The sequence below is a fragment of the Piliocolobus tephrosceles genome, chromosome 5, assembly GCF_002776525.5.
Source record: "Piliocolobus tephrosceles isolate RC106 chromosome 5, ASM277652v3, whole genome shotgun sequence".
Taxonomy (NCBI): Eukaryota; Metazoa; Chordata; class Mammalia; order Primates; family Cercopithecidae; genus Piliocolobus; species Piliocolobus tephrosceles.
Genome location: NC_045438.1, coordinates 18,994,784 through 19,020,988, shown reverse-complemented (window position 1 = coordinate 19,020,988; position 26,205 = coordinate 18,994,784). Strand labels below are relative to the sequence as shown.

The window sequence follows — 26,205 nt, the reverse complement described above, 5'->3', positions numbered from 1 at the left end:
CAACCATTAATGTGAATAAATGAAAACTCTTAATTTTTAAGAATATATTATGTTGATGCAAAATTGTGGGTTTTGCCATTATTTTCAATGGCAAAAAGCACAATTACTTTTGCACCAACCTAATAATTGTAACTAATTTTCTAAATGAACTACTTGCCTATAATCAATGAATACATTTTAGATTTGTCTCAAAACCTTACTTCTGGAGAAAAACCACACTGGAATTTCAGCCAAAGGTATCCCCCCAATAGGTATCATCTACTGCAATGTGGGCTGACGCTCACAACTGTGGGATGTTCTTTCCCATTATTTCCTTGCACACAGAAAAAGCACAATTCCCAACAAAAATTCCAAAGAATATTTCTAACTACTAGGTCACTTTTACTGTCTCAAGTAAGATTAAAGATTCAGTTGTTCAACTGAAGTCATTCTTGATTCTTCTTTCTCTCACCCTCCACATCTGATCCACCAAAATACACCCAGAATCCAACCAAAGTCCTGTTCAAACTAAGTCAGAACACATCATTCCTTGGTTTTACATTTTGCAATGGCTTTCATTTTCTCAGAAGTCAAACCATTACTGCGGTCCTCAAAGCCCATCACACTGAATGAAGCCTTTCTTTACTTTTCCCCAACCCACTAGCCTCTTTCTGACTAATAAGTATGAATTAAGAAGTATTTATTTGAAGAAAAATAGGAGAAATGGGATACAGGTTGAGAACACCTTATTCAAAATGCTTGGCACCAGAACTATTTTGGATTTTGAGCATTTGCAGATTTTGCAATATTTGCATCATACAATTCAGCAAGTCTGATCTGAGAATCTGAGATGTGAAATGCTGCAATAGGCATTTCTCCTTTGAGTGTCATGTTGGCACTCAAAACGTTTCAGATTTTGGAGCATGTCATACTTCAGGTTTTCAAGTTAGAGACACTTAACCTGTATTAGAATAGGGTTAACAACTATATAAATTTATGAAAAGCAAAGCAAAAAATGAGACAGTAAGACACATTTCTAGCCCTGAAACTTTACTGTGCTTGCTCAGAGTGTCTTGCTCCCCACTATACCAGGAGAAAATACTAAATAAATGAGCACGTATGTTCAAAAATGACACTTACCCATAGATTCTGGAGTAAAGGACGGCCACAGTTTTGGGTGTGAGACCTGAGAAAGCTTAAAGAGTTGGCAAAATGGGAGCTTCATGAGTAGAGTCGTGCTCATCTCTCAGAAATTTTATCAACAGCCTCTTAGTCTGGTCTGGGTCAAGTAACAAAGCAAAGCTGACATCCTTTTAAATGTCTCCATCTCTATTTTAGTCTGGCAACCCTAAAACCTTTATAACTGCTGGGCACGGTGGCTCATGCCTATAATCCTAGCACTCTGGGAGGCCGAGGTGGGCGATCCTCACCTGAGGTCAGGAGTTCGAGACCAGCCTGACCAAGATGGTGAAATCCTGTCTCTATGAAAAATACAAAAATTAGCTGGGCATGGTGGCAGGCCCCTGTAATCGCAGCTACTCAGGAGGCTGAGACAGGAGAATTGCTTGAACCCAGGAGGTGGAGGTTGCAGTGAGCCAGGATCGTACCACTGCACTCCAGCCTGGGCGACAGAGCAAGACTTCATCTAAAAAAAAGAAAAAGAAAAAAACCTTTGTAACTAAAAATACATGCAAAACATGCTCCTAAACTATAAACCTGTCAGTCTTAGGTAATATTAATGACAGCCCACACTCACTGCTCTGTGCCAGGTACTGTGCTGACCACGTCCTATGCACTGCCTTCCCAGCTTCCCTTCACCTTCGTTCTCCCCACATCTGCTGGCTGTACCTCGTGGAATCATTCAAGCATCTTCCGCTACCCCCTTCCACAGACTCCTAAAACAGCACTTTAGAAAACAAAACTTCCTATACAAATTTAGCTGTATAAATTTAAGATTTTATCATGGGAGCCGTATTTTTAACCCAGGATTCTGATACTTGCATACTACCACCCTGAAACCATCTTTATATTAAATCTAATAGTCTCTAAAATATTCATTGGCAAAACTATCCCCAGGCTTCTCCAAAGGCTCACCCTTACACAAGAAGTTAAAGCAAAAAAGCAATTAATCTCTGTAGTACTCGAGCATTTTGCTAACAAAATAGTTTTACATCAGTTGTGGTCAGAATAAAACAGGCTAGATGTAGCAAAGGATGACAAGAAATATAAAAGCACCAGTTTCCCTGAGAATTGTCAACAAATAATTCCAAATTACCAGATATTAAAGAACCAAAAGAAAAACAGAAGCATCGTCTGTGGCTGGCAAGGGTGAGAGGGAATGCCCATTAACATCAGCAACACAAAGGAAAGAATCCAGAATGAATTGATAAAGACAAACAGGGAAAAGAAGAGAATCCACTTAGTCAACCTCATGAAAATTCCTTACATATAAATTATTGCCCTTCATTGTAAAAAAGGAAACTGCAAACATAAAATCTTTATTACCAATGTGGCCCAGCTACTTACCTTACATAAAATGTTAAGAGATCAAAGAGAAAAAAAGAAACCCAAAGGAGTAAGGAGATACCGGTATCCTCATCAAGCAGTAGCATTCCTGTGTATAGAAAAGTAAGAGCATTCCTGGAAACAACGTTCCAGGTTCTACCAAGCCTAAATAAAGCCTATGAAAATGACGTTTTATTATATTTCATTTGCACTACATGTTAATAAATAACTATTAATTTAGTTTGACATCACACAAGAATGTATTAATATCTGTTCCCAGAATATTCCCTTAATAAACAGATTAACATTCTGCTCAATTATTTTGCCAATCATGTTTGGCTGGTGTGAGTAATTCCACAGAATCTTATCAAAACTAGTCAAATGGATAAAATCAAGTTCCTAAACCTGAAAACTGGACATGAAGGAAGGGGAGAGGAGGGGTGGAGAAAGGTGGAGAGGGCTGAGGAGAGGAGGGGAGGTCCAAAGAAGTACACTGGCCACCATCACCTAGCTTGCCCAGCAGCAGGGATGAGGGACAGCCAGCCCCAGACCTGCCTACATCACCATGCTCTGCTGGGAGTTTGACGCCAATTATTTTGCTTTGATCTTACAACAGGTACAAGAAAGGTTCCAGAAGAAACGAATGAATGGTTAAATGAGAGAAAGAAATTGTTGGTGACTTGAGACCATCACTTACTTAGACAGGCCTGGCATTCAAATACAAGTATGCTTACTGCTCACCAGGGACTCCGAGGCGGCTCTCGCCCCACAGTGCCTCATCAACCTCATCTACCACATCTAGACATCTGTCTGTCCTACAGTGCTCGGAAAAATCTGGGGGGCTGCAACAGGACATTAACAGGTTCACATTTCAACATGACAGCCATATCCTTGAGTGAGTTAAAGTCGACGTGAACTCAAATCTCTACACTTACAAAATGAAAACAACAAGCTTGTTTTGAGGATTAAACAAAATATATAAAGCAACTCATGCTACCCGACACACAGGTAAGTGCTCAACAATCAGAAGTTTTCTTCTTTACAGTCTCTCCCACTAGAATATCGCTTTTCTGGGACAAGGAAATCTCTTTTATTCATTATTCAAGGTCCTCCCTCAGGATCCGATACAATGCTCTGCATATAACCATAAAAACAAAAGTGAGTCAAGACGCCCAAGAACAAGATTTAATTCTGCCAGCTGTGGTTGTCTGTTCTCAATTGATAAGAACTCTGGAATGTGAAACTTAAATTTATAATAAACAGCCATAAAGTCTTAAGGGCAGAATTAACAATCTAATATGTTGCAGCCATCCTAGTTATAATCTTACAAAGTTTTCTTAAAAAAGAAGAAAAAAAAAAAGCACTGCTATAGGTACTCAATACCTAAATGAAGAGCTTACTTCAAAAGCAGTATGTTTTCAGAAAGAAGTTTCTACCTAGAATAGGTAAGATAATAACTGCCTATAATCACTGTATCATTACAGTCAGTGTACAATGCTCATCTCAATATGTTTCAATAATTTAATTCAAAGGGAAGGAAAAAATATAATAATCATGTTTCCCTTCCTTAATGGTTATTTCTCCTGCCAGGAAAGCAAGTTTCTTTGGTAAATATTTACCTTGATATAAACTTTTCCCTGAGAAATATTATCACCAATGATTACTGAAACAGAAAAACTACTTTAGGTCAACTCCAAAACAAAATTATTTTCATCCTTATCAAAAGAATACAATGATCCAAAACTTAACAACAACAACAAAAACCAAGCTGCATAGTGAAATTACTAGAGTCAATACAAGAAATAAAGATGGAAATTTTCTTTTAAATATCAGTATTTTGTTAATAAAATTGACAATCAACTGGCTGTATTCTCCAAGCCAGTAGAAATTCACCAGGACAATCCTAAACCTCCTTTTGATAAAGCTAATCAGAATCATTCATTCTAAAACTTAAATAGGTCAACCATGCACAATTTACTTTTCTTCTATGTTTAGCACTTACATGAAACCCATATCCTAGCCTGTAGCAAAACAATGCTAACTTCAAACAGATCACCAATTCCTACTCCCCATGGAGGAAACTGACGGACTGTCCACTTTATTATACACACACACACAACAAATTTATTTGTTATGCTAGTGTCTACAAAATATGTGCAAAGGTTAAAAAAAATACAGCTGTGCCTTCAACACACACCAGTTGCTAGTACACAAAACAACCTGATGGCAATAGCCATTTGACCTACTTAACATAAAGGTGTTAACAGCTTTAGGCAGAGGATAGAAGAAATACTTGAATATAGGCTTTTGAAATATTTTCTATGAACACTATTTTTAAATACTAATACTTCAAGAACACTGAAATGAAATGCATTTCATTACCTAAAATTTTTACAAGACAAATAATACACCTGGAAGCATCTGAAAAAGAAAAAAAAAAAAAAAAAACAAGAATAGCCATAAAATTTCTTCACCAGGCTAATCTAACATTCTTTCCGCTGTATTCATTCCCAAGAACCTTCCTTCCTTCCTAGCCCTTTCCTCCCACTCCTCATTCCTATAAAGCTCCTAGAAACCCAGTTTTCTGTTTTTTTTTTTTTTTTTTTTGAGACGGAGTCTCGCTCTGTCGCCCAGGCTGGAGCGGAGTGGCCAGATCTCAGCTCACTGCAAGCTCCGCCTCCCAGGTTCACGCCATTCTCCTGCCTCAGCCTCCTCCTGAGTAGCTGGGACTACAGGTGCCCGCCACCTCGCCCAGCTAGTTTTTTGTATTTTTTAGTAGAGAAGGGGTTTCACCATTTTAGCCAGGATGGTCTCAATCTCCTGACCTCGTGATCCACCCGTCTCGGCCTCCCAAAGTGCTGGGATTACAGGCTTGAGCCACCGCGCCCAGCCAAAACCCAGTTTTCTATTAGCACTAATTCCATTACCTTAGAATTTTCTGACCTTCCCAACCACAAAATAATTTTCTCTAAAAATTCAATCAATTTACTTTGTCTTTAACCTTGGTTTGCTCATCTATAAAATGAGAACAGTAAAGTATGGACTTCCACAGGGCACTATTATTCTGCTGCTGGCAATGTAAACTGGCATGCAAGCAACTGAGAACAACTTAGCAAACACAATCCAATTCTAGAAAAAGAATTTATACCTTCATGTGTGCATTTGGTCTTTAAAATCAAATGGCTTCATTATATTTTTGTCTGAAAATAAAGGCATAAGCTTAACACATAGCAACGCACAACTGTGTAATGTGAACCAACCACTGTACTAGAAGTACATCTTAACGCTTATTCATCAAATCTGAGAAAGACCAAGTTCACTGAAAGTGGGAAAAGGTCATCTTCCAAGCAAAGAACAAAGTATTTCTGGTCTTAAAAAAACTAACAAAACAAAGAGAAAGCACACAATTGCACAGATCTCCCTTATGAACTCTAACAAAAATCCATCCAGTACCCAAACATCTAAATGTTATAAATAAAACAAAATTCTCTGCCAGAAAACACAGCCTGCTGTGAAAACCAACAAGCCAACATACTTTTAAAATTGCCCCAGTTACAACTGCCAACATTATCTACTTAACAATCATCTGCTCACAGCAGCTACACATTTGTAAGCCATAACCCTGCCAACTTTCAAAGCAAGTGAAATCAGTGCTCTGCTGCTAGACTTCACTGGAATTAGAAATCTACTCAAACTCTTAGTCAGCATTATGGAAGGGGGATCAAAAAGTCAAAAGTTTTCCCTACAGTACTCTTAAAAATTCTTAACTGTTTATTTTTAAATAACAACCTGCACAGATATACACTGGGAATTTGAAAGATAATCAATTAAAAACATTTTAAACCCACATGACAAAAAAAGCAATTATCACATCTGTGATTAAAGATTATGTTTATAACTCAATCGAAATCTTTAAATACTACATTTGTACACATGTACATAACACAAAACCCCAAAGCCAACTATCTAGTCTAGGGGTATAACTGATTTTGCCATGCACTGTTTGGACATCTAGTGAAGGCTATGAGTTGGTTCTCAAATAACTACATTAAAACATAACTAAAATATCTGTAAAACCTATAATGCAGTAATATAAGTGCTTCTTTATTAACATATTACATAAGATCTACAGTTGGTTCAGGTTCATACAGCTCAGATTTTGAAGTAATGAGTATAATAAACTCATGAGTGAAGAAAATGCTACATTATCATCAGAGGTTAATAAAGCCGTATTTATTGGAAATACAAATGCAATCCTCCTCTCATCCAAGTTCAAAGTCCCCATGAATCATACTCATAGATTTCAACTTAAGAACCCCCTGAAAAAAATCTAGTGACAGGGAACTATCTAGCCAAGCAATATATTCTTTCTTGGTATAGCTAGTTAGCTAGAAAGTCCTGCCTTTTATTTAAAGCAAAATCTTTCTCACACAGCTTGATAAACTGGGCTTAGTTTCACCCACTGGTATCATTTAGACCTATATTCAAACCACGGCTCCTCGATCATCTTTTTTTTTCTATTTATACATGAAACGGATCAGGGCAGATGATTTCTACCAGGTACAATGCACTCTGGGGTAAGAAAACAGGGCAAATACTGTCTCACAAAATTTTAAATTCAGTTATTCCTGGGCTGCAAGGCAAAATAAAATTTTTTTCTTACTACGGGTCACAGCTAAACCAGTTTAGATTGAGAAAGGGGTTTCTCAACCTCAGCACTACTGACATTCGGGGCTGAATCATTCTTTCTTATGGGGGCTCTCCTGCACACTGTGAGACGTTGCAAGCATCCTGGCATCTATGCAGGAGGTACCAGTAGCATCACACCCTCAGGTGTAATAACCAAAAATGTCTCCAGACACTTTTATATGGCCCCTGGGGGAACAAAATTGTTCCAGGTGAAAACCACGAATTCAGAACAAGTCTAGAATCTCTTGCAGAATGACGTTCTAATTCTAGTTTCTTCAACTTTTCTCCTTCCTGTGACATAATTTCAAATCCACGCCCTATATTGACCAGTTCTCCTCCGAACCCCCTCATGTTCCCTCCTCCCAGCCTAAAAGAGTTCTCAGACTTGATCACAGAACTCCAGATGTGGTCTGACCAGTGGCAAGTACACTAATTCTACATACTATACCTGTAATTAATGCAACTTAAGATTAAACTAGTTTTTTAGTGACCACATAATATTGTTGATTCACAAGAGTTTCCAGTAAAATTAAAATTCCCAAGTCATTTTCATGTTAGTTTACCAAATAACATTTCTCCAGCTTGGCAAAAATCTGTTAAACAACAGTCTTTGAGTACAACTAATCAACTGGTCTCTAATTCATCTAATTATTTTAGATCCAGTCCTTAAATACAACAACATGGTGAAAAACATTATTGAAGTCCTTGATATAGTCAGATACATTATCACTAAGGCACTTCCCTGAACTACAAACCTGGTAACCCTCTCTCTCACTCTCTAGTATCAATTATCCCCACTCCCATCCTCTCTCTCGCTCGCTCTCTCACAGGAAATGACAACACTGTCTTTAGTAAGCCACGCTGGTTCCTACGAATGGAATTACACAGCTTTTAACCTCAAGATAGTTTCCTCTTCCATCTTACCATAATCATAGCAAACATTTCCATGAATAGTTCAGTTTTGTACAGTGACCATAAATAACTAGGTTAACATTGCTTTTAAACTTTTTACTGTGTAGTAAACATCTTTCTTACAAAGTCATGCTTCAAAAATTATACATTAAAATATATAAATACATGCCATATGACAACAAAACTATACACAATTTTATAAATATGTACAAAAGCTCATAATAGTCCTTTGTATGCACCCAATTTCCCTCAAACATAAAACAGGCTTAATAAATATATTTGGTTAAACTACTACTTGATATGTATGACATTAAAACACTTCTTTTTCACAAACTAAGTTTGTTTTAGCCTTGTCTGGTATTCAGCCTCAGTTACCTCTTCTATAAAAATGGAGATAATAGCACCAACTTCTCCATGTTACAGCAGAGAATTAAATGAGACAGTATGCACAAAAGGACCTAACATAGTACAGCAGGTACTACATTTTTCATCAGTATGTTACTTTTTTCAAATACATGGCTATCCACTGACCTATAGTTCTTTCTACAAAAGAGTGAATTATCCAATTTCTAGCCAAATACTATAGTAAATTAGAGTAGGTCAAGACTTAATTACCACTTTAATAGTACCTAAGAGTATGTACACATAAAGAATTATACTTCACTTTTCTAGTTAAAAGCCTTCCAACCATGATGTACATAGTAGTTCCCCCTTATCTGTAGGGAATATGCTCCAAGACCCACCCCCCACCCCACTGGATGTCTGCTATGGCACAAAGTTCTATACATACTATGGGATTTTTCTCCCTATACATACAAAGCTATAATTAAGTTTATAAACTAAGTACAGTAAGAGATTAACAATAATAAATAAGAACAGTTATAACAATATGTCAGCATCACCCCTCTTGCATTTTGTGGCCGTTAAGTAAAATAAGCATTACTTGAATACAAGTTATGTGACAGCGCGACAGTCTATCTGATAAATGAGGCAGCTATAAGTGACTAACAGGCAGGCAGCATATACAGCGTGGAAATGCCAGACAAAGGGATGATTCACATCCCAGGTGGAATATAGATGGACAGCCAGAGATTTCATCACACTATTTAAACTGTCATGCAATTCGAAACATATTAGTTGTTTATTTTTGGATTTTCCATTTCATATGTTCTGACTACAGTTGATCCTGGCTAACTGTAACCTCAGAAAGTGAACCAGTGGATAGGTGGGACTACTGTACTATGACTTATTTCTCAGAAAAGTAACAATGCACCACAAGTGAACACAATTTGTTTAAAGCAGAATTTTACCCCAAGAGTGTTACATTATACACTACAGTCTTGAGGTTTAAATAATACAGGCCCTTATCTAAACATTCAGGTCACTATTTGGTGTAGCTAAGTGACAAATGGAGTCTAAAATTCCTGATGTTATTCCAGCTCTGGGAAAAATCAACCACAGTTGCTAAAGCTATAAGCTATCTTCCTACTGTCTAGAATAAACCAGGCTGTTCTAGTACTCTCAAAGTCAATTAATGCTAGCTAAGGTGAGAACCCTCATTTTAAATTAAATAAGAAAGGTGACTGGACCTGATTGAACTGCAAGAATAAGTTCAATTCACAAAGATTTAACTTTTGGTCAGTAATGCAGAGTGGGTTCTGAACTCACCTACTTTTTTCACTAAGTAACGCGGTCAGACTTATTACTTCGTTTTGTAAGACCAAACTTATCTTCTGATATATAATTTTTAAAAATATTTTAAGAAAGAAGACATCTGCCAAGGTACTCCTGGAGGCAAGACACAACTTGGCTCATTTCAACAAGTAGTTCAACTGTCCAACTAACTACATCAGTATTGTCAAGGACATGGAAAACAATTTATCACAACTGTATTTATTTTAATGAGCGTTTTAAAAAAGATTAATTTATGACTTGCATGTCACTTCAAATACTTAAGTAAACTAGAATACCTTGAAAATTGTGTCAACTAAACTCAATTTCAACATAAAATTATAGTTATCAAGGACATGAAGACAAATCTGAAGTCAAATTACACTTAATATCATTGAAGTTTGTTTTTCAGAACAGAATTTATCTTGTAATATTAACAAAACCTTTTGCTTATTTTCTTCTGAAAAAATTCAAGTTACACACTTAATTTATAAATTTAAGAAAATAGTAACTTAAAACACAGTGGTTTTGTTGTGTTTCTCTTTTTTTCCTGGAACTAAACAAGCTAATTTAAAAGATTTTATTTCCTATGAGGAAAATAAGCAAGAAATCCAGGGCAATCCAAGAAAAGAAGAATTATAAATATGAAGGGTCAGCCTACTAGATACTTAAAAAAACTACAAAAATCTCTATTTAAGACACCACCTTGACATAAAGGAAAGAAAAACTCTAGACTTTTAGGTGGGTCTCAAATCAGTGTGGTAAAGACGAACTTCTTCATAAACGTGTTGGGACAAACAAACAGATGGCAAAGAGAAAACTGGATCCATACATCACACTGTACATTAAGATAAATTTCAGATGGTCAAGGAATACAAAAAAGAAACAACACAAGACAAAATGGATAAATTCCATGAAAACTTAGAAATAAGGAAAAGCTTCCTAACCATGACTTGAAATCCAAAATCAATTAAAGTAATGTTAGTAAGTCTGACAATATAAAACTTTGATATCACACAAAATTCAAAAAGCACACAATAGGTAAAGTACCAAGACAAGTAACACACTGGGGGGAAAAAATTCCAACTTGTTTCACAGAAAGAAATATAATTTCTTTAATAGATAAAGAGTTTCTAAAATTTGTGAAGAAAGAACCAATAACCCAATAGAAAAATGGGCACCCAAAAAACCCTTCAGGCAGTATACAAAGTAGTGAATCTGCCCTTAAATATACAAAAAGATGAACAACCTCACCCACAATAAAACAGCTATAAAATAGACAACACTAATAGTAAAATGCCATTTTTCAACACCCAAATTGGCAAAAATCTGAAGGTTTGAAAACAGTCTTTTTGTGGGGCTGAAGAGGAAAAAAGAAGTATACACCCAAGGTGCAGAATTTGGCAACATTTGGTAAAACTAGATACTCATGTACATTTTGAAACAGCAATTCTTTTGTGGATGTATACCAAAGAGAAAGAAAGAAAGAAAAAAAAGAAAAGAAAAGAAAAGAAAAGAAAAGAAAAGAAAAGAAAAGAAAGAGAAAAGAAAAGAAAAGAAAGAAATGCAAAAGGCTATTCACTGTGGTAATGTTTATAAAAGCAAATGTTTAAAAATGATCCAGCAGTGGGGAATTGGTTGAAAAAATTCTCATATATTCATTGAGTGGAATAAAACGGTGCCACTAAAAGTTACTGCCAAACTTTTATACTGGGATATGGCATGATGCATAAGATACATAGTTAAGTGAAAAAAGCACAACGCACAACAGCATGTGTCATAAGCATCTATTATATGAAAAGACAGGGAACAAACACACAACCTGTACTTCGTTATATCTTCAAAAAGAAGCCTTCCATGCATGGACAAACCAAAACATAAGATGGAAGCAAAGCTTTTCTAAATGTACTTTATTACACAGTTTCAGCTCCGGAACCAGGTAACTATTTAACAAAAAAAGACAGTCACTGAAAACATAAAAGAAACTGGAATGAATGAGTCTTAACTCTCTATCAAGTTGGTCATACTAGCATACAGAAAAATGATTTTTTTCTGAGCAATTTTGGACAACAGCTTTTGACTTTAAATTGCCAGCAGAGTATTCTACTGACAAATATCTGCAAAGAATTTTGCAGAATTTTTTAAATCCCCATTCAGAAATCCTGTTGTTAGTAATAATATTGGCAATATGTTGTAATAATAACGATATGACACAATAAAGCCAACAAGTAGTTGTGTTTATACAGTGACAAGGTTTTCAATGTAAGAGAAAAGAGATATAAAATTAAATAAATTAAGTAAAAGCCATACAAGGCCATTCTGAACTGGAAACATCAGTAGAAATATACAAATTTTTCTCCCCACAAAATATAAATATCTCCTAGTTTTTCCCACTGAAAAGGCCCAGAAGCAAACAACAATCTGTAAAAATGAACATCTCTAGCACCTAGACTGTAGTCTCTTAAATACCACTAAAAGAAACCACAGCTACTTGGTGAAATGGCTTAATCCAGGTCTAGCTCAGAAAATGTACAAGATGAGTTTGGGACATCTTGTTATGCTGGAAAACAAGGAAGCTCTCAAAGACTAACTCATGTCAAAAGAACCCTCTAGCCAACCAAAAACTGCAGCTGGACAAATTTCGGACCATCTGAATACCAGCACAAATGACTGCAAGTGACTGAAACACGGAATACATAAAAATCCACCAGTTCATTATACCAAAGAAAAATGAGAACACCAAGAAAACAAAATCAATGTTAGCACTGAAGGTAACTAAAGCAACCAACTCCTTACTCTAGAAAATAAGCAATAGAGGAGCTTAGAATTTATGTCTACACATATCTTTTAAAGAATTCCAGCCAATAAATGTAAAGAGAAAAAATGGAATTAGAAAAACACCCTTTTGTAGCCACTAACTGATTTAGACACAGATCTTTGCATGAAACAGTGATAAGGAACTTGACGGTAGAGGGGCTGTCACAATTTGACCTTCTAATGTGATTCAATATGAAATACACAGCACTGCTTATAAAGCCTTGTCCAACAGTTGGACCTGAATCCATTCAAGCCTTTAAAGCTAGAGAAACATGTCAAACCCCCACTACCCTGAAAAAGATAAAGGCAAGTCTAGAATAGAGATGCTCTACAGAAGAAGTAGCCCAATATTTTCAAAGTGTATGGCATGAAATAAATGCTCTAGATTAAAAGAGATGTAGAAGTAAATATAATGTGCGGCCCTTGCTTGGATCCCAATTCAAATAAATGAACTGCAAAACCACATTCTTGAGAGATACAGGGAAATCTCAGTATGAACCAAATAACAGATAATAACAAAGAATTATGGTTAATTTTATTAATGAGATTATTGTATGATGGTTAAATTTTTTTAGATGCACACTGAAGTAGGGAAGAAATAATATGACGGGTTTTAGTATCTGCTTTAAAAAACAGTGCACCTAAAAACAACAAAATTAAGAAAGACAAACTGAAAATTGTGAAGTCTAGGGAATGAGTTTCATTTGTGTTTGAAAATTTTCATGCTAAAAAATGTGTAATATGAAAATAATTCAGTCATAATTACAAACTATTAAGTGCAAAATAAAGTAAACCTATTTTTTAAAAAGTGCTCTACAAAAACTCAAGAATTTTGATTCTGTAAATGGATAACGAATTATTTAACATCAGAAGCCAAACATAGCTTCTTACACTGAACAAGCAGCAAGAGTGGCACACAAAAAGAAAGTGAGGCAGAACCTTGGAAACAGCCAGACATTGGGTAAAATCCCAGTTAATTTTACTTTCACTTAATACCCACACGACTCTGCAAAACACTTGAGCTCTCTCAAGTTCCCTGTCTGTAAAGTGGAGGGGCTACTATTTCATGGGGTTTGGTGGTTACTAAGTGATTCACACTATATAAAGGAACCTACCACAAATAAGGCACTTGATAAATATTACTTCCTGTCTGCAAATTCTCAAGTACCTACACTTAACCAGAACTAATTTAAAAGGTGGGTGTGCACAGAGGCGAACAACACACACTGGGACCTATTGAGGGTGCAGAGTGGAGGGTGGAAGGAGAAAGAAGATGAGAAAAAAATACCTAATGGATACTAGGCTTAATACCTGGTTGATAAAACAATCAGTACAATAAATTCCTATGACATACATTTACTTATGTAACAAACCTGCACATCCTGCAGATGTACCCCTGAACCTAAAAGTTAAAAAAAGGTGTGTGTTTGTGTATATGTGTGAGCGTGTAAAAAACCTATCTCTAGCAAAACTAAATACAAAAGCAAAAAATAACAGTATATATTAAAGATCTGTATGTATGATGTGAAAAATGAAAACCATCAAACTTTGTAGAAAAAACAGAATGGCACTATATACATTTAAAATTCTATTGTTGAAATTAGCTGGACATTGTGGCGGGTGCCTTTATGTAACCCCAGTAGGAGGCTGGGGCAGGAGAATCACTTGAACACAGGAGGCAGAGATCAACTGCAGAGATCACCTGCCTCAGTTGCAATGAGCCGAGATCAGCTCCAGCTGTGGGCGACAGAGCGCGACTTTGTCACCAAAAAAAAAAAAAAAAAAAAAAAAAATTATATTGTTGAAATACAATTTCTGAGAGTTGAAATCATTTCCAATGATAAAACTGATCTACCCAAATCAACCTATACATAAAATTATAAAATGTTTTGGTGTTTACAGAAAATAACCATGTTCCTAAATTCAGCCTCAAAATTATAATACTGAAAGAAAACCCAAGAAAATGTTTTATAATCTTCATCTTGAATCTGCAACTAAGATTATTCTTTAAGTGTGTGAAATAATAAGGTTCTAAATTTGAATGATGAAGATAACATACCACACAAATTATATACACCAACATTGTACGAACATCATTTACTTGGATTTACAGTGAGTTTCACATCAAAGAAAACACTCAAACTATAGCAAGTGATTCAAAGAAACTTCCTACAATCAAAGTGCTTCCACCTATCTTTTTACAGTACACTAAAAATTGAACTCACAGCACTCAACCTACTCCAATTAAGAAAAACAAAACTTAAAGCAACTTACCTAAACCTAAAATATCTTCAAAGTACTGCATTAGGAAACAAACACAAGCACATTTTAAAACACAGGCAGTTTTTTCAAGCCTCCACTATCTTAAGACCTTTCACATTTCACACAAAACACATCCATGAAAGAGAGGGTTGGGGCAGAGGTGAAAAGAACAAACGAGAAACAAAATAATTTTGAGATAGAGTAACATGACTATTACTGCCTTATAACTCGAATTTTACAAACTAAAGCAGTATGTTGTTCTGGTTCAAGTATCTGACATTCTCTCCCTGGTATCATGAGTGATCTTGAACTGCGTATTTGGTGCCAACCGGTACCTCCTGCCTACCCTTCCAGTTTCACTCTTTGCATTACCAAATGACTACAGCAGATTGGAATGTCACTTAGTACTAGGCATGAGAAAAACAAAAAGGTAAGCTGTGTAAATCAGCACAGGGACTTCTGAAAGGAGGTCAAGCTGTGTAGGAGGATTCTTATCAGTAGTAACTTACAAAAGGAACATAGAATCTCGACAGGAAAAGTGACACTGATGAAACTAGCTCACTGTTCAATTAAGTTTTCTTAATTAATTCTCTTTGCAAAAGAGTATTATGGTGAAAAGAATCAATCAGTGAAGCAGATTCTCATGTAATGTTATGGAAACACTCTGTTCACTAGAATAATATTCTCAACTCTTGTTTTTGAGAATCTTCTATACTGTTAAATAAACATCCTAGGCTAAGAGATACACATACAGACTTCAAAAAGTACATTGTGGAACAAATTCCCTAATAGTCATGAACTCAAAGATAGGGATACAGAATATGGTATGGTAAGATGTATAAAGTTCCATGAAACAAAAACCTCAAAATCACTGATTTTGTTTTTATAACGTCACACTGTTCAAGATATCTCATATAAGGATACTCTTGAAGAAGATAATATCATTTCTAGCTATAATTGAACACAAAATAAGAAACAGCAACAAACAAGAATGCAGAATCAACCTAGAACATACAATACCAAACCTAAACATGTTGCTAGAAATCTCTTCTCCCCCACAAATTACATTACATGATATAAAGATAAACATATAAAATCAAGGGAAGGGAAAAAGAACAAATAGTAATGATGACAATGCACTACAAATAAAAAGAGTATAAATGCCTGCCTTATGCTAAACAGTGTGCTAAGTAGTTTTTATGCATTATCTACTCCAATTTTCACAACAACCCCATAAGGTAGGTATTATTACTGTCCCTCTCTTACAGATACAGAAATGGGGCCTAAGAAAGATCAAGTAAGTTGACCATGTTCACAGAGCTAATACCAGTGGGCCAGAATTCATACTCTGGCAATTGTGAAACAAGTCACACTTTCAGCCACTATGCAGCACTGCGTCTCATCCTGCTGTATAAAAATAAGGGTGGAACACACCCGGTTCCAGCAATATGGCAGACTAAACAATCAGTAATCATTGTACTATACAATAAAGAATACAAAATGAATATTCTGTTTAATACACAGCTGAGTCTGTAAAAAAGAGAAATCCAATTAAAGGGAAGTAAAGGCTAGATAAACATGAAAAACATGCTCACTTACTGAAATCAGGGTAACAAATTGAAATTATTATTTCAAATACTTTAGAGCATATCAACAAATCTGAATATACTGAGGAGGGTGAAAACTGAAGTCTGGAATATAAATTGGTATAACCTTTCCAATGATCAATTTCACAGGACCTAAAAAATCTGAATCTAAATATTCCACTTCTAGGCATTCATCCTAAAAATTTTACATCAGTACAGAAGAAAATATGGACAAGAGTGTTCATTAAATCCATATTTGTAACAGTGGAAACGTATATACAATTTATTAATCTCTGGATAAGGACAGAGATAGAATACGATTTATTTGGACAACAGAATACTGCAAAGCCGTTAAATAAACTGTATCTACTCATGAAGTTTCACGTCAGTAGTTTTCTTGGGGGAGGCAGAAAACGAGAGAGAAAACCCTTTCGCTATGTCTACAACTCTTAATTCCTTAAATTTTCTGGATGCTATTTAACTAAAAGAAATGTAAATAATAGTAATATATCCTTTGCTGATGTGGGAATCAAATGAAGTAAGAGACTGGTTGTAATGTCTGAATCGCTGCTAAGCATGAAACATGTTGTCAAAGAAATGTGACCATGATAGTTACGAACAAACTCAAGCCAAGGTATTCAAAAAGCTTGCCATTTAGGGAGGAGCTCTTGTTTCACCAAAGTGCTACTCTCACAATTTCACATAGGGTAAATCAAGAAAGACTTCGGGGATACTTGAGCAAAGCCTAATTGTAGGGAAAGAACACTCCAAGCCCAGGGAACAAGTACTAAAACCCCAGGCAGAATCCTGGTTGGCATAACTGACAAATAGCAAGGAGACTCCTTGTGGCTATAAGCGAAAAAACGGTATTAGGAGTAAGATTTGTAGGTCAAGGTACACTTTGAGTGATTAAAAAAAATTGGGGAGTCTGAATAGAAACATTATTTAACTTAAGGTTTAGAAGTATATGTCTGGGTAGGAAACAGTAAAGGGGCAAAGGCAGACAACGGAAATAAATTAAATTAAGACTAAGAGGTTACTGGAATAGCCCAGGTGGTAGATGAAGTTAGCCTGGATTAATTCAGTAGTAAGAAGCAAAGATGGTGAGAAGTGGTTAAATTATAAAAATATTTTGAAAGTAGAGCTGACAGAATCTGCTGTTAAGATTAGATATGATCATGGTCTGAGAGAAAGAAAGGAATCCTGAAGAATGCCAGGCTGTGGATATGAGCAACTGGTAAAGTGAGCTGCTGTTCACTAAGACTTAGGAGACGGCTGAAGAAGCAGCAGATAAGAGTGCGGTGGTGGGAAATCAGAGTTCAGTTTTGGACAGGCTTACTCTGAGATGCCTAGAGTGCACCTAAGTAGAGCTATCCAGTGAGGGACTGGTTATACAGGGCTGAAGTTCAGAACAAGGGCCACACTTAGAGATGTAAATTTGGAATACATTAGCACTTAAAACCACAAAAAAGAAGTATTTCACCTAGGGAATAAGTGGAGAAAAGAGGGTGTACGGGGATCAGACCCTGGGGTCAGGGCAACAAGCCAGTCCGGAAGACCAAGTGAAGGAAGAATTTGATGGAAGATGGGATCAACTGCTGCTGCATCACAAGATAAAGAAGTGACTGGATTTGGCAGCATGCAAGTCGTCTTTGATGACTTTGAGGAGAGTGTTTTTCGTGAAGTTAAGAGTTACCCCCCTTAAGGTAAAAAAGCAAATGAAGAGGGTTCTAAAATTTAACTTTCATCTTCAAAATTAAACAAACTGATAGAGTATAGACATATCTCACTATTTTTTTATTGTAGAGATGACAGGTTTGCATCAATCAAATAATTAAACTGGCAAAACAATAATACAATTATTGAATGTCTTAATACAGATTCAGTTGATGAATTAAACAATATTTGATTTCTACTAACTCAGAGTTTTAATTATGACTTTTCTAATAGATTAACTCCCCTGAAAATGCCATTTCCTAGACATCCTATACTCCTCCCCCAAATCACATACAAGGTTCTCTAAGATACACCAGAAAACAAAACACTTGTTTTTTTTTTTTTAATATTCCTTTTTTCAATCTTCAATTATTTTATTTACTGTGATGTTTGTGGAAAAAACTGAAAAAAAAGGCCATCACAACAAATAAAAAGTCAATAATAAGTAATCAGACAACCTTAACTATTTACAACTATCAGTAAGGCTAATTTCTACAAAGCTCATGGCTTATTTTTGAACTTTTAAAAGTTCAGGCACTGGTTTTCAGGGAGTTTGGTTTATGTTCATTTATCCCAAAAAAGAAAAAAACACCCCTATAGTTCATTTTGAGAAACTTCTCAATATGTCACTGAAGTAAAATTGTTTTAGTATTTTTGTAGTCATATTAAAAATTAGGGACTTAAAACACCTAAACTAGTCAACATTTAAAGATCTCATTAACAAACCTACATCCAAGGCTTCTTCCGATACCACGCAGTCCAGTGAGAGAGAGTTTAACAGATTTGAACCTCATTTAAGGAAAAAAAAGACCGCCCAAGCTCTGATAAACTGGTACCTACCAAATGTAAAAGAAATGGGGTCCTAGCTATCAGTTGTAACTCAAGTGACATGGTTTGGCTGTGTATCCCCACCCAAATCTCATCTCCAATTGCAATCCCCATATGTCAAGGGAGCGAAGTGATTGGATCATGGAGGCAGTTTCCCCCATGTTGTTCTTGTGACAGTGAGTGGGGATCTGATGGTTTTATAAGCATCTGGCATTTCCCCTGCTTGCACTCACTTCTCTCCTGACACCTTGTGAAGAAGGTGCCTGTTTCTCCTTTGCCTTCCATCATGATTGTTAAGTTTCCTGAGGTCTCCCAGCCATGTGGAACTGTGAGTCAACTAAACTTCTTTCCTCCATAAAAATTACCCAGTCTTGGGCAGTTCTTTATACCAGTGTAAAAACAGACTAAGACACTAAGATATTTCGGGTTTTAAAAAATAAGCGCTCACTCAGTCTTTTTAGTTAAATTTCAAGTCCCCTAAAAATAAGAAAACAAAGCCATAAGAAATACTCATTTAGGCCAGGCGTGGTGGCTCACGCCTGTAATCCCAGCACTTTGGGAGGCCGAGGCAGATGGATCACCTGAGGTCAGGAGTTCGAAACCAGCCCGACCAACATGGTGAAACCCTGTCACTACTAAAAATACTATCTGCCTGTAACCTCCAGCTACTAGGGAGACTGAAGCAGGAGAATCGCTTCAACCTGGGAGGCAGAGGTGCCAGTGACCCAAGATCGCGCCATTGCATTCCAGCCTGCGTAGCAAGAGCAAAACTCTGTCAAGACAGAAAGACAAGAAAGAAAGACAGAAAGAAAGAAAGAAAGAAAGAAAAAGAAATATTCATTGAATAGCAAAAATATCATAAAATTAGAAGACCAAAATGACTGAGTAGGAAAAACTATTTATAAACACAGTAAAATGTCAAAATGTTTATTTAGAAAGGATTTTCCACAAAAATTGACGAAAATAAAACAAATTTCTTTACAGGAAAACAGGCACTTCGCATAGAAAGAAAATAAAGATGGCAAGAAACATTCATGAAAGATGACCTGCTAAGTGCAGTGGCTCATGCCTGTAATCCCAGCATTTTTGGGAGGCCGAGGCAGGCAGACTGAGCCCAAGAGTTCAAGACCAGTGTAGGCAACACAGTGAGACCACATCTTTATACAAATTTCTTAAAAATTAGCCGGGCATGGTGGCACATGCCCATAGCCCCAGCGACTCAGGAGGCTGAGACGTGAGAATCATTTGAGCCTGGGAGGTCAAGGCTACAGTGAGCTATGATCACGCTACCACAGTCCAGCCTGAGTGACAGAGTGAGACCCCTGTCTCAAAAGAAAAGAAAAGAATGCTCAATCTCAACAATGAACAAGGAATTATGAATTTTAAAACCAATGACACATTACTTTTTACCTATCAGACTGAAAAGTTTAATTTATAATATGCAGTGTTAGGTAAAGGGTCATAGTCCCAACAGTGGCAATATAAACTGGAGGGCCCCCTACCTTTTGAATAACTTGGTAGTTTATAAATATTTTCAACAAGTATAGCCTTTGACTCAAATTCCACTCATAGGAATCTATTTTATGGAAATACGCAAGTACAGGAAGATATGTGCATAAAAATGTTCACAGCAGTATTACTGAAACAGTGTACTGTAGAAATAGTCAGTGTTCATTAATAGTTAAGAAAATGACTAGTACATGGATTATACAGCTACTAAAAAGATAGAATTATATTTATACATACTTTTATATAAATATGGGAGAATTTCTTTAATAAAGCATGTTACAGAAAAGTATATATTCTATGATCAAATTTCTGTAAAATAAAATTCAAATACAGCTGTGCTACAATGTTGCATTCCTGTAATCCCAGCTCTTTGGGAGGCAGGAGGATTGCCTGAGTCCAGGATTTAAGAGACCAGCCTGAGCAACACAGCAAGATCCCATCTCAAAACACACACACACACACACACACACACTCTTACTTCATTTTTGAGTCCACAGAGCAAAACTGGGAAAGACACACTTAAAAACTCCTTACAGTGGCTATGTCTGGATAGCCAGAATTCAGAGGCAAAAGGGAGACCTTCAAATTTACCCTACAGACTCCATTCAAAACACATGAACTAAATTTTACCCACCTAAATCTTAATAAATACAAGCTCTCCATATCTCTTGCTATAAAACTTAAGTTTCCCTTTGAGTAAAACAGGTCAGTTACTGCCCACCTGAAAAAGCTTACATTAGTCTTCAACAGTAACTATCCCAAGAAGGTGTTTCTCCTTTAGTCAGATATTGAAATGGTAACACAAAAGGTTCTAATTATATGAGCAGATTATAGTACCAGGTGAAAAGTAGCAGCATATTCTCAGAATAAATCTATTATTTCTTACAATGTACTACCAAATCATGAATATCTGCAATGAGCTACTTCTATGTAATAAATTTTTGCTCTAAGTTATCCAATTTCTAATGAAATTCACACAAGCCCAGCAAGGGGCCACATTTTTAAAGCTGTAAATAAAAGGTTTCAAATTTACTGTGCTGAGTTTATATATGACAGTTATGCCCTTACTGATCAACTTTCATTAATTTCTTAATGCATGCGTTCTTCAATTATCCACTGGGCACATCGTGTCCTCCTCTGGAAGGCCACACAGCCTGGTCTCTGCCCTCAAAGAGCTCAAGTTTAGTGCAATACCCTTTTAAGTACATTAACAATGTACTAATGCCCATTCGTCAATCTTAGGGATAAAACAACTCTCTTATACTTAGTGCTTAATTGAGTGAGGAATATTGTCACACCCTTGACTGTAAGTAGATTTCCCCAGAGCAACTTTTTCTTCTCATATTGTAGGGTGAAGAGGTCAGGAATTGTTAAAGGGGCATTTTAGCAGTCTGGAGTCCTCTAGGTGATGAAATCTTGGGGAAATTAATGTAACATTTGAGTAGAGAATGGACTAGAAGCAAAGAGATCAATCACGTTTACGATGGGGGGGGGTAATATTTTCACATAGGCTAATCTGAGAGAGAATACTGGAGCAATAAGTCAAATCCCAACTTTGTCAGCTACCAATAAGTCAGCTCCCCAAGTGCACTTGATTCCTACTGAATCTCCAATTTTCAATTTATTTTCCTCCCCTATCCTATGCCACTACTCATTAGCTATTGTATTTCCTCAGTTCCTCTCTTCCAAGACTGGCCACCAAAATCAAACACAGTTTTAGTTTTGTTTTCTATACCTTTATTTACAGATAGTAGCAAATGACTAAAAGCTCATGTGTTTTTACAAAACTTCACTGGAGATGCTAAAGACAACCACCAAGGCAGAGGACTTGAAAAACAGCAAAAGCCAGCATTTCCTGAGCAATATTCTCAATTGACTGCCAATCTAAAATTGGAAATCAATACTGGATTTTAGTATAGGCAAACCATAACCTAGATTACTTCACCTAGAAATATGTAGTCCAGATTCTGTGATGAAAGCAATACGTCAACATAGTGAGATGAAACCAAGTATGTGAAATAATACATCCTAGTAGAGGAGAGGAAGGAAGACAGCACAGTAAATAGCAGTTACCATGAAATCAGGCCCTCCATCAACCCATCTTGCAGAGGATCCTGTGACCCAGGAATGCCAGCCAAATTTTTAAATATCTAAATAAGCATACACAGTTTGAAGTCAATAAATGCTAAGTATACTATGTCAGCTAGAGTCATTATCAATGTGCCTCCCTGACCTCAGCACTGTGGCCCCATAGTTAATTACGGGGCATTTTTTAATTGAGAAAATGAGTAGAAGAACATCGAGAATCCAGCATTACAATACACACTGTCCTGAGAGACGAGCAAAATGGAATCAACTAAAGGAGATAAGGAAAGAATAGCTCCAGAAAGAGGTTAGTATCATTACCAAGAAAAAAAACGGGGTGGTAAATAAAGCCTTTTATGGTCCCACAGTGGGCAACTGGTTTTGGTAATCAGGAGCTCAAGGCTATCAAGAAAAGCAGTTCTAGGAGTGTTTTGGGGATAGAAGCAAGAAAGGCAAGGGTTAGATGAGTCAGGAGCAGATAGGGGAAAGGGACAATTCTTGCAGGAAGCTGGAGTAGAAATGTCTGTTGAATGAATGATGAGATAAAACATGAAGAGTTACAAAACTTTAGCAAAGTTTTTTTTTTAATTAAAAAATAAAACCTGAGTGCCTTTTAACAGAAAAGACCAAAGATGAGTGAATGGAAGGCAGGAAGAAAGGACAGAGAGGAAGAGAAGTCAGAGAGAAGGAATGAAAGGGCAGCTGCAAAGTCCCAGAGGAATGGGATCTCAAAAGAAGAAAGGTGAGAATTCAGAGGGCTCTTGAAGTAATAAAATAGATAACAATTATAAAAATGTTTCCAGTAGTAGAAAAAAAATTAGCAACATAAATTGAAACACTCTGATATATTACAGACATCACAGATGATCAAAGAATAGGAATCTTTACAGAATGCTAGGAAAGGGGGCATTTAAGAGGATACCGAAAAAACGTTAAAGCAAAATCAGAGAGTAGAAATTAAATTAAATGCAATTTAACAAACTTTAAAGCAAGATCATGCAGGACAAAGTTTAGTAGGTGACACTTTCTAAACTTTCCTCTCTCTGACATCATTGTACGGTATATATATTTTTTTCTTGTATTAGACTTCTATGCCCATTCCCTTCCAGTATACTTAGGCAGTTCCCCTTCCCCAGCCCACAATATATTTTGTTCTAAGGCTTTCTGTCCTAGGTTCTTGTCTCTCTTCACACAACTTTTTCCTTGTAGTTTCCTCTATGCCTTGGCTCCCTGCTACCTACCACAATCACCCTGAATCCCCCGGCTCTCTTCCTCTTAACTGCCTACGCAGGATGATGCCTCTGGGAAATGCACAAGCACCTCAAATTTGGTACATCTCAAAGAGAACTTTTTGTTTCCTCACTCAAATCTAATCTATCAATGACATTTTTTATTCCGGTTAATGGCACCATCACCTACCCAAAGCAGCCAAGCAAAAAACTGGGGTTTCCCTGGACTGCTTTCCTTTCTCTCAGGCAATCTCCTCACCGGTCTCCAAATTCCAATTTACCTCCTTCAGTTTCATGTTCTCCTTCCCTGTTACCTTAGTTCAGGCCTTTACCTCACGGACACAAGCGCAAAAAGGCCTGAAGGTCCCGCCTTCAAGTGTGCCCTCCCTTCACTCCACAGACTCAGCTGCCACGGAGGTCCATCTGAACTGCAAACCTCCTCACGTTCTTTCATCTCGAATGTTCTTAACTTCCCCTCTTTACGCCACAAACTCAGCTGCCAGGGAGGTCCATCCGAACTGTCAACCTCCTCATGTTCTTTCATCGTGAATGTTCTTAACTTGGCTTACAAGGCCCATAAGAACTGACCATGGTTTACACCTTTGGTTTCATAACTGGTAACTGGCTCCTCAGCCCCAAACCAACTAGTATGTACACCTGCTTGTACACACAGACACACATATAGTATTCTTCTCAGTCACAACATGATGCTATGAAAACACATGGCCCCAAGATCCTAGCAGCTTACAACAGAGCTGTATTTCTTTCTCATGGTAACATCATTCTGTGAGTAGCTGGAGCTCTGATCTAGTCATCTTCATTCTGGCACTACGGTTCAAGAATGAGCCCCAGCATGGGACACACTGATTCATGGATGACAGAAAAAGGCAATGACAGAAGCATGAAACGGACTCCAATCTTCTGCTCAGAAACAGTATCTGTCAGTGGCTGAAGAAAGTCACATGGTCAAACTTGATGTCAAAAGGGCAAAGGCCATACAATCCTCTTACAAGGAGGACAGTGAATAACTAGAAATAGTACAATCTGCAAGCCACAAAATGGGCCTGCATATTCACACACGTCTGTGCACAGATTCAACCAATTTGAATTATTTTTAAATAAGGTCTCAAGCCTTACCCCTTTGCCCAGCTATTTCCTACAAATTTTTCAGGATTCAGAATGAACATCACTTCCTAAAAGCTTCCCTGACTAGACAAGTCCTGGAAAGGTCCACTGCCCAAGAGCTACCTACCAGGTCTCCCCTCCTCACAGCACTGAACACACCGCTTGCCTGCTGTGCCTGTCTTCCACCACAATGAGATTCTGCCACAGCTGCAGCGCTCCTCTTGCTCAGCACGGCACCACTGTGCTAGCACAGTGTGTACACACAGTGGGTACACAGAGGATACATCTCTGCTGCAGGAATCCTGGTCCCCTTCCCCACAGAATATTCCTTTTCATCTAAAGACTCCAGTCTGTAAACATGTGCCTGATTCCCACCACCCAAACAGAGCATTTACCATACTACTGCCATTTTTCCCCAATTTATCTCTCATAATGAAATGGGAGCTTTTTGAGAAAAAGACCATGTATCAATTAAGTGTCGCATGCTCAGCAAAACTCACATACAGTGGGTGACCACTCAGTGAGCGAACGTGGAAACGGAGACAGAAAGGAACACATGTACTGAGTGGGAGGGCTACGAGTCAACCTCAAGCCCCAGATCTCAGTGCCAGTTACCGCTCCCTCTTCTTAAGGCACAGCAAGCTCATTAGATAACCGTTCACTTCCTCCCTTGAGATCACAGATTACTTCATTCCTTCATCTCTGACAAAGTCTGACTCCTAACAGGCTCTCAACAAATACCAGTCTGAATGAATAAGTACATTATCCTCAGATAAATCCCTACAATTGAAGAAAAATGTTTAAATGTCCATAATTTTAACAGGGCTAAGCCATTATTAAAAAAAAAAAAAAAAGCAACAGAATTTCCCAAGCTTCTCGGCCCATGAAACAGGCACATAACTATTTCCGAAACGTTTGCTGTTCATAGGCATCAGTTCATGAAAACAATAATTTCCATTACATTTAATGTAACATCTGAAGTGTTTCTCAAATATCAAGCTGGTGACACCAATCACATGCATTTGTAATTACATACTAAAATAAAACGTCTAAAATGCCATTACACTAATAAAATGTTAACATTACTGATTCATCAGAAGCTTCTGTTCAGAAGCTACACAAATTATAAACAGGTAGCACTTCGTGCTTGGGTGCCACTTGGTTTAAAAAAAAAAAGTTTTTGAAGTTAAATTATATTTTATGCAAGAACATTGGCCTCAAGAATCTAAAGGCAAATGCTACATTAAACCGATACAAATAAGGAAAATATAGCGGGTGAACAATTGAAGTTA

General features: G+C 36.9%; 1 protein-coding gene across 6 annotated transcripts in view; it reads right to left on the bottom strand.

Annotated features, from left to right (window-relative positions):
• Nucleotides 1–26,205, bottom strand: part of AFDN (afadin, adherens junction formation factor) — a 147,890-nt gene that overhangs the window by 109,659 nt on the left and 12,026 nt on the right. The gene's annotated exons all lie outside the window — the stretch shown is intronic.